We start from the raw sequence: 12,510 nt of genomic DNA on the forward strand, positions 1-12,510 counted from the left end.
AAGGATTGCGCTCAGAGACGAGAATACTGGTGGGATTTAGTATTTGCGGCAATGAACTTTGGAGTTCCTAATGCCAAATAATAATTAAAATAATAATTTTTCTATTAAAAGAAAAAAATTATAACTTATGAACATGGTGCCCACTTAAATAATCCTAAGTATGTCTTAGATAATATTATAAAAAACATACGCTGTATAATTTTAACAAAATCGATTGAACAGATCTTGAAACATCTTTTACTCTAATTTAAAGAAAATAGTTTTGAAAAAAGTGGAAAAGGAGAAATAGTACGATGTACGAGTCTTAAGACCAAATATTTATTATTGGATTAGGGAAAATTTATTAGTACAAGTGTGACTAAGTTTAAAGACAAAAACAGTTAAAATATCAATATTCCAGAACAATCATTATTGAATATGTACGTTAATATTAGTAGAATAAAGTAAAGACATTCTTCTTGTAGTCAAATTTAAATAGGTATTTCTAGCATAGAATAAAGGTGTTTTTCATCTAAATAGATTTAAACAGATATTTATAGAATAAGGTAAAAACGTTCTTCTTATAAGGTTAAATACATATTACTAGTAAAAGATAAAGATGTTTTTCTTATCAACAAGCGTAAATGATATTTCTAAAATAAGGTGAAAACGTTCTTCCTAAAAGTTTAAATACATATTTGTAAAATAAGTAAAGATTTTTTTCTGATAGATAAAGCTGTAAGAAATGTTTCCTGTTTTTATGGTATGAAGAAATGGGAAAATGTATGAGTGAGTGTGTTCTTCTGGCGTACGTGATCTCAAACACTTCGATCATGAAATCCGTTGCTACTCGTGATGGTGCGAAGTAGGGATTTCAAACGAAAGGTTAGCTTAAGGTGAATTACGCCAGAAGGAAAGAAGCAATAGGCAATGGAGAGAGATGGGATTACATCTACAGGTTGTTCAAGAGAAAACATTCAATTTATATATATATATGGTATTTGTGATACATTTTACTGACCAGGAGATGGTCAGATAGGGCCCACTCCGATTTTTTTTCAAATTTTGTACACTTGTAATAACTCATAAGAATATTCATTGTGCCTTCAAAATTGTCGTATACAGGGTGATTCACTAACTCTTGCAACTTAAATAGCTCCGAAAATATAATTGTGCAACATTAATATTTTTGAAAGTCAATAAAGGTCAAGTCTGACGAAAAAGCTGGCTACATCATTGGATTCGTTTCGACAGTCTTAATATGAAAATAAGTATTAAAATATAACATTATATCTAAAAGAAAACAAAGTTGACCATTAAATCTCAGAAACTAAGTAAATTTAATATATCCTTTTTTGAAACTTAGGTAAATGATAGTCTTTCTGTGAATTTGAGATATCTTTATCGTGGATCAACACAAGCAGGTATTTTGTTGTTGTTGTTGTTGTAACTAATTTCCTTATATACTTTGACAAAGAACGGAACAATTTTGGTTGTATTGCTTTCGTTTTATCGAATTTTTAATCGCAACGATTCTAACGAAATTATCTCTTCAAAAATCGTTGTGAAAGAAACACATTATTACTAACTATTATTAATTATTAAAACTTTATTTAATTTTAAATGTTCGTTTAATATTTTACCGTGAAAGCTCTTCTCTTCTCCTAGCTCTCCCTTATTAACAAAGAAAACCAAGAGATTGCATTTTTAAAACATTTATGAAACTTTATAGATTTATATGAGTTCGTTAGGGTTATAGATTGTACATACAGTGAATAGTAATTTGCTTTCTAGGTACAGTCGTTTTTGAGAAAATTGTTACCGCTCGCCACAGCGTGCTTCATTCTTAAACTTATGCTATTACTTGTTGCAACTATTCTTTCTTTCATGTTTTCTGGTGTAGTGGGTTCTTCTTGGTAAGCCGCATTTTTCAATGCTCCCCATAGAAAAAAATCTAGGAGGGTTAAATCGATAGAGCGAGCTTGCCAAGAAACTACTCCTCCACCTCCTATCAATTTATTTGGGTAAAGTTAATTCAGTGCATCTCTTACGATCCGCGCATAATATGCTGGATATCCGTCGTGCTGTAACCACATCATTTGGCGAACATTTAATAGTACATTTTCTAATAAAGTCACCAGTCGATAGTTGCAACATGTAATAGCATAAATTTAGAAATGATAAGACATGAACGCTATGCAGCAATACGAAGATTACAACTTTGCATTGGCGTTAACGGTCACCCCTTCGAACATCTTCTTTAATGTAAGAAACTTTATTTTCTACCAAATTTGACCTCGCATGACCTTGAATAATAGCTCGTTGAATTCGACTTTACATTTGCCATCACATCCCATTAAAAGAAATATAATATTCATTTTAAAAAATGCAGATGACTTTAAATCTTCTCCATACTTCCACCCACGCAAAAAACGTTCAAGCCAAAACATGCCCCGCCGTGTAAGTTCATCATGCCGTGTAAGTTGCGTATATAAAATTTTTTATATTGTTATAAACGACAATATTCTAACTGGACAGAGATATTGCCCCACCCTGTATTTCTTTTTTAAATTTTGCATCAACGACAGTTGTAGCGTAGCGCGTATCGACCTAAACTCGTAATTTAGATATCGCTGGATAGGTCTCATCAGATTTACTTCTTATTTTATTTTTTATTTTTTCTATTTTTTTTACAGTAAGTTGTATTATTTTTTTTGAAAATATAATAGCAAATATGTTGTATTTTATTTACCAAACGTGTCATTTTGATTCTATTTAAAAATATTTCTAAATATTTTATTGGAAAATTAGTATTAAATTCTTTATTTCGCAAATACTATAATTAATTATTATGAAATATATATTATTATTAGTTGGCATCAGGAGCTCGAAAGTTCACTGCCGCAAATACAAAATCCCACTATTGTTCCTGTCCCTGGGCGCAGTCCTCCCATTCGCGGTCTTCGTATCATATTTCTTTAAGGTCTCTTCTTATATTATCCTCCCATCTACGTCTCGATCTACCTAGTGGTCTTTTCCCGTTTGGTATACCAACCAATATTTTGTGCGCCGTTCTATCCTCCCCCATGCGCGCCACGTGACCATATCTTAATCATCGAGTTTTTACGACGTTAATAATGTTCGGTTTGTTGTAGAATCGATATACTTCTACGTTATGAAGTTTTATCTATTCACCTGTTTTCTCATCGCGTTTTGCACCGAAGATTTTACGAAGAACTTTTTATTCGAAAACCCGAAATTTCTTTTCGTCCCATAACGTAAGCGACCGCGTTTCGCTACCATAGAGGATTACCGGTAGGAATGTATATCCTGACTTTTAAGCGCCTAGACAGCAACCGCGAGTTGAGTAATTTGTTAATCGAAAAAAAAACATGAATTGCCTAATTTGATTCTTTTCTTAAGTTCTTCGTTAATTTCGTTCGTCTAACTTATGACCTATAATAAATACCTAAAGTTGCTGACCCGTTCAAAATTCCAAAATTTCAGTATTAGGCATATTCTGAGCTCTATCGGTGACCATATATTTGGTTTTTTCAATGATTATTAGCAGTCCCAGATCTTTAGTATTATTTATTAATATTTTTGCGTTATTAATTTTGACTCTTTATTGTCTCCTAACAAAGCAATATCATCTGCTTATTTCAATAATTGCGTTGTACCGTTCAATTGTAGACCATCTTTACTTATCTGCAGTTCTTTAATAGCAAATTCTAGTACTAAGTAGAACAAAATAGGTGACAATGCGTTCTTCTGTTTTAACCCGCTTTGAATACTAAAAGCTTCCGACATTTGATTACCCATTTTAACTTTACCACTTATTTCCTTTAACCCCTTAAGTTGCACGCTCAAGCTCGAACGCGCTAAACCGACCAATTTTTCGCACGATCAAATTAACTCTAGCGGCGTTGTATTATATGCTGCTGTAAAAATTTTGACTATATTTGGAACTTTTTAATATTTTTGTCAAGACAATGTAAAAAAAGATGCAAAATAGAATTTATATACGACTAAGAGAGACGACATTTATTATTTATTGCATTGATTATCCTCGGTCTTCGCTTCTTGTTTATTTACTATAGAATGATGGAATGTTTTGCTGTAACCTCACTCATACCTCAGGTACACATTCTAATTCTTTTTAGATAATAATGGGGGGAGAAGATGCTATGAAATTTTCAGTGATAAACATTTTACAACTAGAAAACTTTGAAACCAATTAATTACATTTAAACTCGCTAGGAATATGTAGTATTATTTATTTTCATAACTATAGTATGTATTTTAAAATATTCATAACGAATGAGATATAAATCTTTAAAGATCTATATACGCAATTTGGTTTAAGATAAAACAAAGAAAAAAACTAAATTTATAGAAACATGGTTTTCATTTGTCTATTTCAAAATTTGTAAGTACCTATAGTTTCATAAGATATTCAAAATTTCTAGTATATTGTGGCGTCAATTTTTTTTGCAGTAGAATAGCTAAACAATGAGTAACATTTAGTTAGTAGTACATACAAAACAAATCGAAACTATTTTCAGTAATTCACATTATAGACAGGTTATCGCTATGCTCAGTTTTTATGATAAATATTCGGCAATCCAAATTTCGGTTGACTAAGCAAACGACAAACAAGACTTATTTTCAATACTAAAAAGCAAAAATTATCGTATATTAGTTAAATAAAAATATTAATTACACTAAATTAAAACTTAGTATTGAAAACTGAACGTACACTTGGTAGCTAACACAGACTTATCAACTAATACAACAGACTTACAAGCTAAAACATAAAGAACGGATTAAAGTAAATTATGTATCATAATAATGATTGTAGTTCAAAGAATCATGCTCTCTTGTTCATTAACTCCCCCAATAAGAAAGTGCACGGCATTTCAAACATCAACGAAACAACGTAAGAACATATGTAAGTTACAATTACGTATCCTAAGCCAGAAATTGTCTAAAAAAGAAAAAAAACAATATATTGATATTTTCTAGAAATTCCTATTACTCTATCGAAATGATCAAACAATATAGAATAATACATACGATTGCTAGAGCATCATAATACAAAGAAGTTTTACGTAAAAGGTTAAAATAAATTATAAGAATTGGATTTAAAAGATAAGCTGCATAAGTCAATCTACTAAGTGGTATCCAAGATTTCCACGAAAGAATACGATTCATTGTACCTAAAATATAAAATTTTTTAATCAATAACGATTAGAAAGTAATATTATCCATAATACCATTGTTTGTAGAGCATGCTATAATTATCCATGCTATACCAATTGCCCATACTGTTCGATTGAAAACAGCATAAACAGCAGCAGTTAAACCTGATATTCTATTCCAATATAATCCAAACAGTGCTAATAAATTACATAAACTGCTGAGTATCCAAAACAGTAATATTGTTCTCTGAAATCAATTATTAGCATTAGGGTAAACATTAATATCATCGATAAGCATATTTAATGATAAAAAATTGTTGAAGAAATAAATGGTTAGTATAATCTGTTTACCTTATTCCAATGTAATTTATTGTTTAATTTAACAACAATATATGCTGTGATCACACCAACGAAATATGGTCCTATTCTAACCAATGGTGAATAGCACAGTACTCTTATGACTAATTATTTTGTGAAATCTATAATTTATGTACGATCCGAAATGATCGTACGGTAACTAGCGGTATTCGAAAATCGCGCGCGTCCGATTCTATCGATTAGGATTCTGGATCGATACTCATTGCGAGTATCGAACAACTACAAGCGACTATCGAAGCGCTCCTATAGTTACTCCCATCTCTCGCATACCCACTTCTCACACCACTAGTGCATACGCCCCACTGGGCCAGTACAAAAGGACATTCTTTCTATTCTTTGGCTAGACACCTGTGAATATACATCTAAGTCGAAACGAGAGAACAAGGAGCTAAGTCGAAGGTTTTAAGTTGAGGTAGTTAAGTCGAGGGAGTTTAAGTCGTTACGAGAGGTAAGATCTTTTCATTATATTCATTTCACGTTGACGGTAATTTCCCGCGTGGTAACGCCACGTGGTGGATTTTCATTTTTTATTATAATCTAATATCATCCAGGGTTTTTATGCCGCAAGGCTTTTCCCTGACGAGCCAATAAAGCATTGCATCTTGGTTTGGCTCAATCACGTGTTTTATTTTACACCTGAACCTAACCCTTTATTCTCCACATTATAGCATATACGAAATTGCCAGAGGACTCCTAATCGAGAAATCTAGGCCATAACAATTCAATAAAACGTTAATTTATTTGATTAATTAACTTTCATTACAGCGTGCTTCGGCAAGAGTATCATTCTATTGAAAAACAGTAGTAAAAAGCAGTTAAATAAAGAGATATTTTGGTGTAGTTCGGCAGTTTTTAAATAAACTTCGATCAGCTGTATATACGCACCAAATTGTTTCGAAATATGCTTTATCATAATGATGTAAGAGTCAATAATTGATCATAACTTACTGGACAAACTTAAACTGCCTTCAATTTATTTAAGAACATTCAAATGATTTTTGTCACTGAATTATCGCAATTCGTTGTCGGTTTGCTATATATATAATAATTATAATAAAATATCAATATATAGTAATTTATAATATAATAAAATAATATTTTTAAATAGTGTTGTAAACAAATAATTTTCATCTTAAAGCTTATGATTAAGTTGATTGGGACAACTTGTCGTATAAAATGAGAAAGTTTTGTTTTTTATTTATTGTCCATCTTGAAATTCAATTAATTCATAATTTTTGATTGTTTCGAAAATTAGGTTTACTTTGAAACAATTTGGATAGTATTTTCTTTTCTAAAAATTTTTAAAAGTCTTTGCGGGTTGCGTTTTATAGGATAACCGGACAATTTGTGAAATACGAGCTGCTTTTTTTAAATTGCCTATAAAACGTTGAAATTAAGGGGGTATTCTAGTCTAGAAATTAAAAAAAATAGATTTTTTTTTCATATTTTCAAAGCGTAACCTTTTAAGAATATGTCCTTAAGAGGATTTTTCAAAATTCAATTTATTTTCGGAGATATAGCTGTTTTAGTGAAGCGGCATCCTATATCCTTCCCTTATTACGCGAAAATTTGAACGCATTTTTCTAAAAACTGTTTTTCTTTTCACGGTTATCATATCTCAAGTTCTACTTAACCGATTTGCTTGAAATTTGGTGGAAGTCTTCTCTATGCATTACTCTATCGTGCTAACTAAAATCTTACAAAATTTTCAATTTTTACTATTTTTAAAAAATTCGGAAAAGTAAAAAAAGTGGTAAAAATAATGTATATTTTTTTCAAACAGCTGTAATTTAGTGTAAAAAAAACTTATTTTAATTCTTTTAGTTCGAACGATAGCGTCATTATTCTAAATTAATAATCTTTTTTATTTTTTTATTTCGGATTACTAGAAGAGTTGCAATCGTGACAATCGTCGCGCACCATTTTTTGGGAACCCCCCACTTCATCAGCCTATATCTTTTTCAATTTTGAATTTTTTTACTATTTTTTTTTCATGTATTCTTGAAATATGAATAAATATCTTGTAACATTATAGATAGTGAAAATATTATTCGTCTTTTTGTTATTGCACTTGAAAAAGTACCTAAAATGTATGCCTCTAGACCAGAATACCCCCTTAAATACTATGATCAAGCATTGTCATATTTGCAATTACCGGTAACAAATAAATTTTATAAATTTATGCATAAATTATTCCTGATATTTTTTAAAAATTTAGCATTAACAAAAATTTTCTTACTTTACAAACCTTTTTAAGAGAGTGAAAAAATATAATTTAATTATTTTTAAATAATTATACGCGCGCGCGGTTTACGTATACTCTTGCCCATTTCTTTCTTTAAATACAAGTAAGCGACGAGAAAACCACCAAAACATAAATATGTATCAACTGCAAGGGTCCCATTGAATATCAGTTGTCCGATCAAACCCTCCGAACTTCTTGTAAAACTCGGTTTATGGTCTTTAAATAAACATAAAAGATTAAAAATAAAATAATGAAGGTAATCGTAATAAATTTAAATGAAATCTCTTATATTAGTATAAATTAAATTAAATCATAATCATTAGAAATTTACCATAATAATCCCTCGAATAATAAAAGATATGTATGATGATAATCCATATCATTGTAAGAGTTCTTAATCCGTGTATAAACGGTACATTAGTATTGTCTGACTCCATTCTAAATATTTTTTTCGTGTTTGAATATACGGAAAAAGCAAGAAATATTTTACAAAAAAATCTGTAGTATTTTAATTTTTCTAGTTGATTCTTGTTACTATCGTCTAGCGCTTTTAGGTCTTTTAAAAAAATTAATATTATGATATTAAATAATTATCTGTTTATCTAAAAGAATAAACTATTATAACTCTTTTGTTACTAGTTACCAATACACATATATCCTTCATGCAAAGCTTTCGTATGAATTACTAGAAAATATCAGAGTTGAACCTCATCTTGCGGTAGGGTACGTACAAAGGATTTTTTATGAAATAATACTTACGTAAAAATATTTTATAACAAAAGAATTAAAAATTTATAAATAAACTTACCTATTGTTTCAGAATTTTTATGGTTTTGAATATACTTATAATGTTTCTTTAATCGTTTTTGGTATATCAGAACATCGTTTCTCGTTCCTATTATCATTAATAGAAATGAAAGTACAACTATTATTCTAAAAAAAAGAACAATAACAAAATATAATTTTATTGTATATTTTATGATGGACTAGCAAGAATTTTTTATGTGCGTCATTGTAATGAATGTTCCACTCAACAACCATCGATGGTCATCGATTAAATCTCTCACTCTAACTAACGTAAAGTCGGCTGAATATAGTTCGCCTTTAAAAAGATTTCTATTTCTCAACAATACTTCTAGAAGAATAGAAAGTTGGTCCTTCGAACAGGATGCTGGTAAGCACATACCTAATATGATTAAATCCTATAAAAGAAAATTAAAAGATTTGAATGAATTTCTAAAATTACTTATTTAATTTTTGATAGGAACTTACTTCCTCGGGTACTACAATGTGATATTGTAAGGTGCTATTATGTCGAAAATTAGCGACAAAGAATTTCACTTCAAAAGGGGGAAATTCATCCTCGATATGACAATATTTCGAATTGTTTTGTAATACGTCTTCCGATAACATGAAGGGATTTCTATTTCCCGCATCTTGGCACTGATCTTTGCTACCTAACCAATAATTATTTCCATAAACGAATCCTGATGTGGGTTCACCGCTCGCGTCGATTACTTGAAAAAAAAAATAGAATACAAAATTCATCCTTTTGTTTATCGAATTTAATTTTTATGTGCTGCTTGGGAAGATAACACTAGTAAAGTGGTCACAAATAAAGTGAATTTTGAAATAATTTTTATTAATATATAGAGTTGTCTTCAATTATTATAACTTTATTAATTCTTTATTTCGTATTTTTTTAAAAATCTAGATAAAATTAGAAATTTTATCCAAAATAAAAAAATTTTCTTTTAAAAGTTGTCCTTTACAAATTCTTAAAAGAATTTAATTGTAGTAATTCACTGACATTATATAAATGTAAACTATAAAAAACTGTGCATTTATTTTTCTTAGCCATTAAAATCGATGCTAGAATCCTTACAATTTTTGCTACTTAAAATTTAAACTTTCCAGAAGACTGAAAAAGTTCTATCTATTTATAATTTTAAAATAAAAAGAAATAAATGTATTTTTGAATAACTGAAAAGTTAAATACAAACTACTCATAGTTGTTATAATTTGTAGACGATCCTTTTCTTTTAAAAAAATATTTATAAAAAAAATAAATTTTCGGTTTTATATTATTATTCCTTCCTTAATGTAAATAACCGAACATACTCATATATAGATCGTATCTTGAATAAAAAATTCATTTCAATTATACCGTTTATAATGAAATGAAGAATTATTTTCCGCAATAATATTTTTAAAATCTCTAGTAATAGAAATTATTTTTCATAACTTTCACGTACCTTTTAAGCTTCATAATAAGTGCTGATCAACGGCTTGTCGAAATTCAGTAAGTTCCTTACCACATTAAGTTGAATTCAAAAGTTCCGCGTTTGCTAGCATTGCATAAACTGGCAATTTATGCGTGCTCCATTCTTTCGTTCCATTTGCTAAACAATAATTAAATCAGATATTTTATCTGAAAAAAAAAATTATCGGAAAAAAATCAGTCCCTTCTAATAACCCATCCCTTCCTAAAATTCATCCCTTCCTAAATTCCATTCCTTCTACTATCGCTATAAATTTCAAAATAACCATTAATAAGATATTAGTGGATAAGGAAAAATACTTGTATGGTTATAGTCATTATTCATACCTCTTAATGATGCGATAAGCTAATGATGTGAGGTCATTTAAATGTAATTTATATTTATTTTTTTATTTTTAATAGTATTTTTTTCCTTTTTGTATTTTATTTTAAATTTACTTTCATATTTAGAACATCGAAAACGTTATTAAATTGTTAATTTATAAAACTAATATTCTTCATTTAATATTATTAGTAATATTTAATTTAGATTAAACTTAATAATTAAACCTTTATTAAATGTATTTAATACCTTTATTTTATTAATTTATTGATTTTTTTACAAAATTAAAGTATTGGCATGAATGATAAAATTTTTGAAGTTAGTTTTATTTTTGTACGTCAAAGATCTTATATATATAACATTTTATTTCAAATATATAATTTCATTACAATTTTTATGTATAAAATTTTGAAAAAAATAAACACTTTATTTATACTTTTTTAAAAATTATTAAATATGATGTTATATTTATTTTTCTCTATTAGATAAAATTGTAGAAAAATACTTCAAAATGTCTTTCTTCAATTATGATTAAATTATCTTCTTACATTTATTTTCTCATTATTACGAGTCTCAGATAATAAAAACTTTACATAATCTTTTTACTTTAAAAACTTGATATAATCTTTTAATCTTATCTACTGAAAAGTTATCAACTTTTTGAGATATGTACTTGAAGTTTTAATATGTTATTTTTAAAGATATAAACTACCGAAATATGCAAAAAAAAATCGATTTTGTACGATCCGAGATGATCGTACGGTAATTAGCTATAGTTAAATCGCGTGCGTCCGATTCTATCGATCTAAACTATAGATCGATATTCATTGCGAGCATCGATACTAGCGACTATCGAAACGTCCTTCCAGTTACCTCCACCTCTCGCATCCCCACTTCTCATAGCCCTAGTACATACCTCCTGCTGGGCCAGTACAAAGGGGCATTATTTCTATTCCACAACCGGACGCCTACGACTACACATCTTCAACATCTAAGGATTATAGAAGCCATATTGGACAAAGGACTTAAGAATTCACAAGAGACACGAAGAGAATATCCTAATCTTTAAGACTTGTGAAAGTGAACCCATTCAACGTCACAACCCTTAAGGTTGTGATCGCTATACTTGAGGAGTGCGAGAGGTGAGATCTTTCCATTATATATATTTCACATCGTCGGTATTTTCCCGCGTGGTAACACCACGTGGTGCACTCTTATTGTATAATCAAATATCATCCAGGGTTTTTATGCCACAAGGCTTTCCCCTGACGAGTCAATGAAGCTTCGCATCTTTTATTGGCTCAATCACGTGTTTTATTTTATACCTTAACCTAACCCTTTATTCTCCACTTCATAGCATATACAAAATTTCCAGAGGACTCTTAGCTGAGGAATTTAGGCCATAACAGATTTGTTCATAATTTCTCACTAGTAGTGCCCCTTAAAGGGTTACATACATGGGTTTCACGGATTCAAAAAATCGATTTTTTTTGTTGCTTATTAAAATCTACAACATCTCTAGAATATTATCCGAAAATTTCAACTTGATCCGAGTAATAGTTTCAGAGATACAGCCTTTTAAAGTTGCGCGCTCAAGGCTACCTGCTGGGCTCCGCTTGCCGTAGGTATAAAAGAGCAGCTGCTCGCCTATTGTTCATTCGTCCTTGGTTATTTTTCTCATCTTCTAAGGGTAACTAGTTGAAATACTTCATTTGGTGATTACTTGTTGAACCACGAGGTTCATTACTCCAAAAATACTTCCAGCTGGTTCTAAGATTGATATTGCTGCATTGACTGCTGCTTTGCATTTTTAATGAAGGAACATCATCATTATTATTAATCATGCACTGTATGGACTTAAAACTTGGCCCAAATTCCCACGAATATGCCCGAAATGCTGACGAAAACCGTATCTGCGCCGCCAAGAAAAAATCTGCGAAAGAGACTCGTGAAACCAGGATTCGTCATAGACAGGAACAAAAGGATGCCGAGGACATTGCAGATGCAGCAGATTCATTACCTTATGGCTCAGGAATCGACGATTCAATGTAAGTCAAGAAAAAAAATTTTTTTTTCCTGTTCTATGGTCACTCAAAACTTTAAA

The 12,510-nt window shown here is 29.9% G+C and overlaps 1 pseudogene; it reads right to left on the reverse strand.

The window, feature by feature from the left end:
* Positions 1-4,576: 4,576 nt before the first annotated feature.
* On the reverse strand, positions 4,577-11,307 carry LOC107073485 (uncharacterized; annotated as a pseudogene).
* Positions 11,308-12,510: the final 1,203 nt, after the last annotated feature.

The sequence above is a fragment of the Polistes dominula genome, unplaced genomic scaffold (assembly GCF_049000335.1).
Source record: "Polistes dominula isolate Pdom_NZ unplaced genomic scaffold, Pdom_raw_medaka contig_32, whole genome shotgun sequence".
Lineage (NCBI taxonomy): Eukaryota > Metazoa > Arthropoda > Insecta > Hymenoptera > Vespidae > Polistes > Polistes dominula.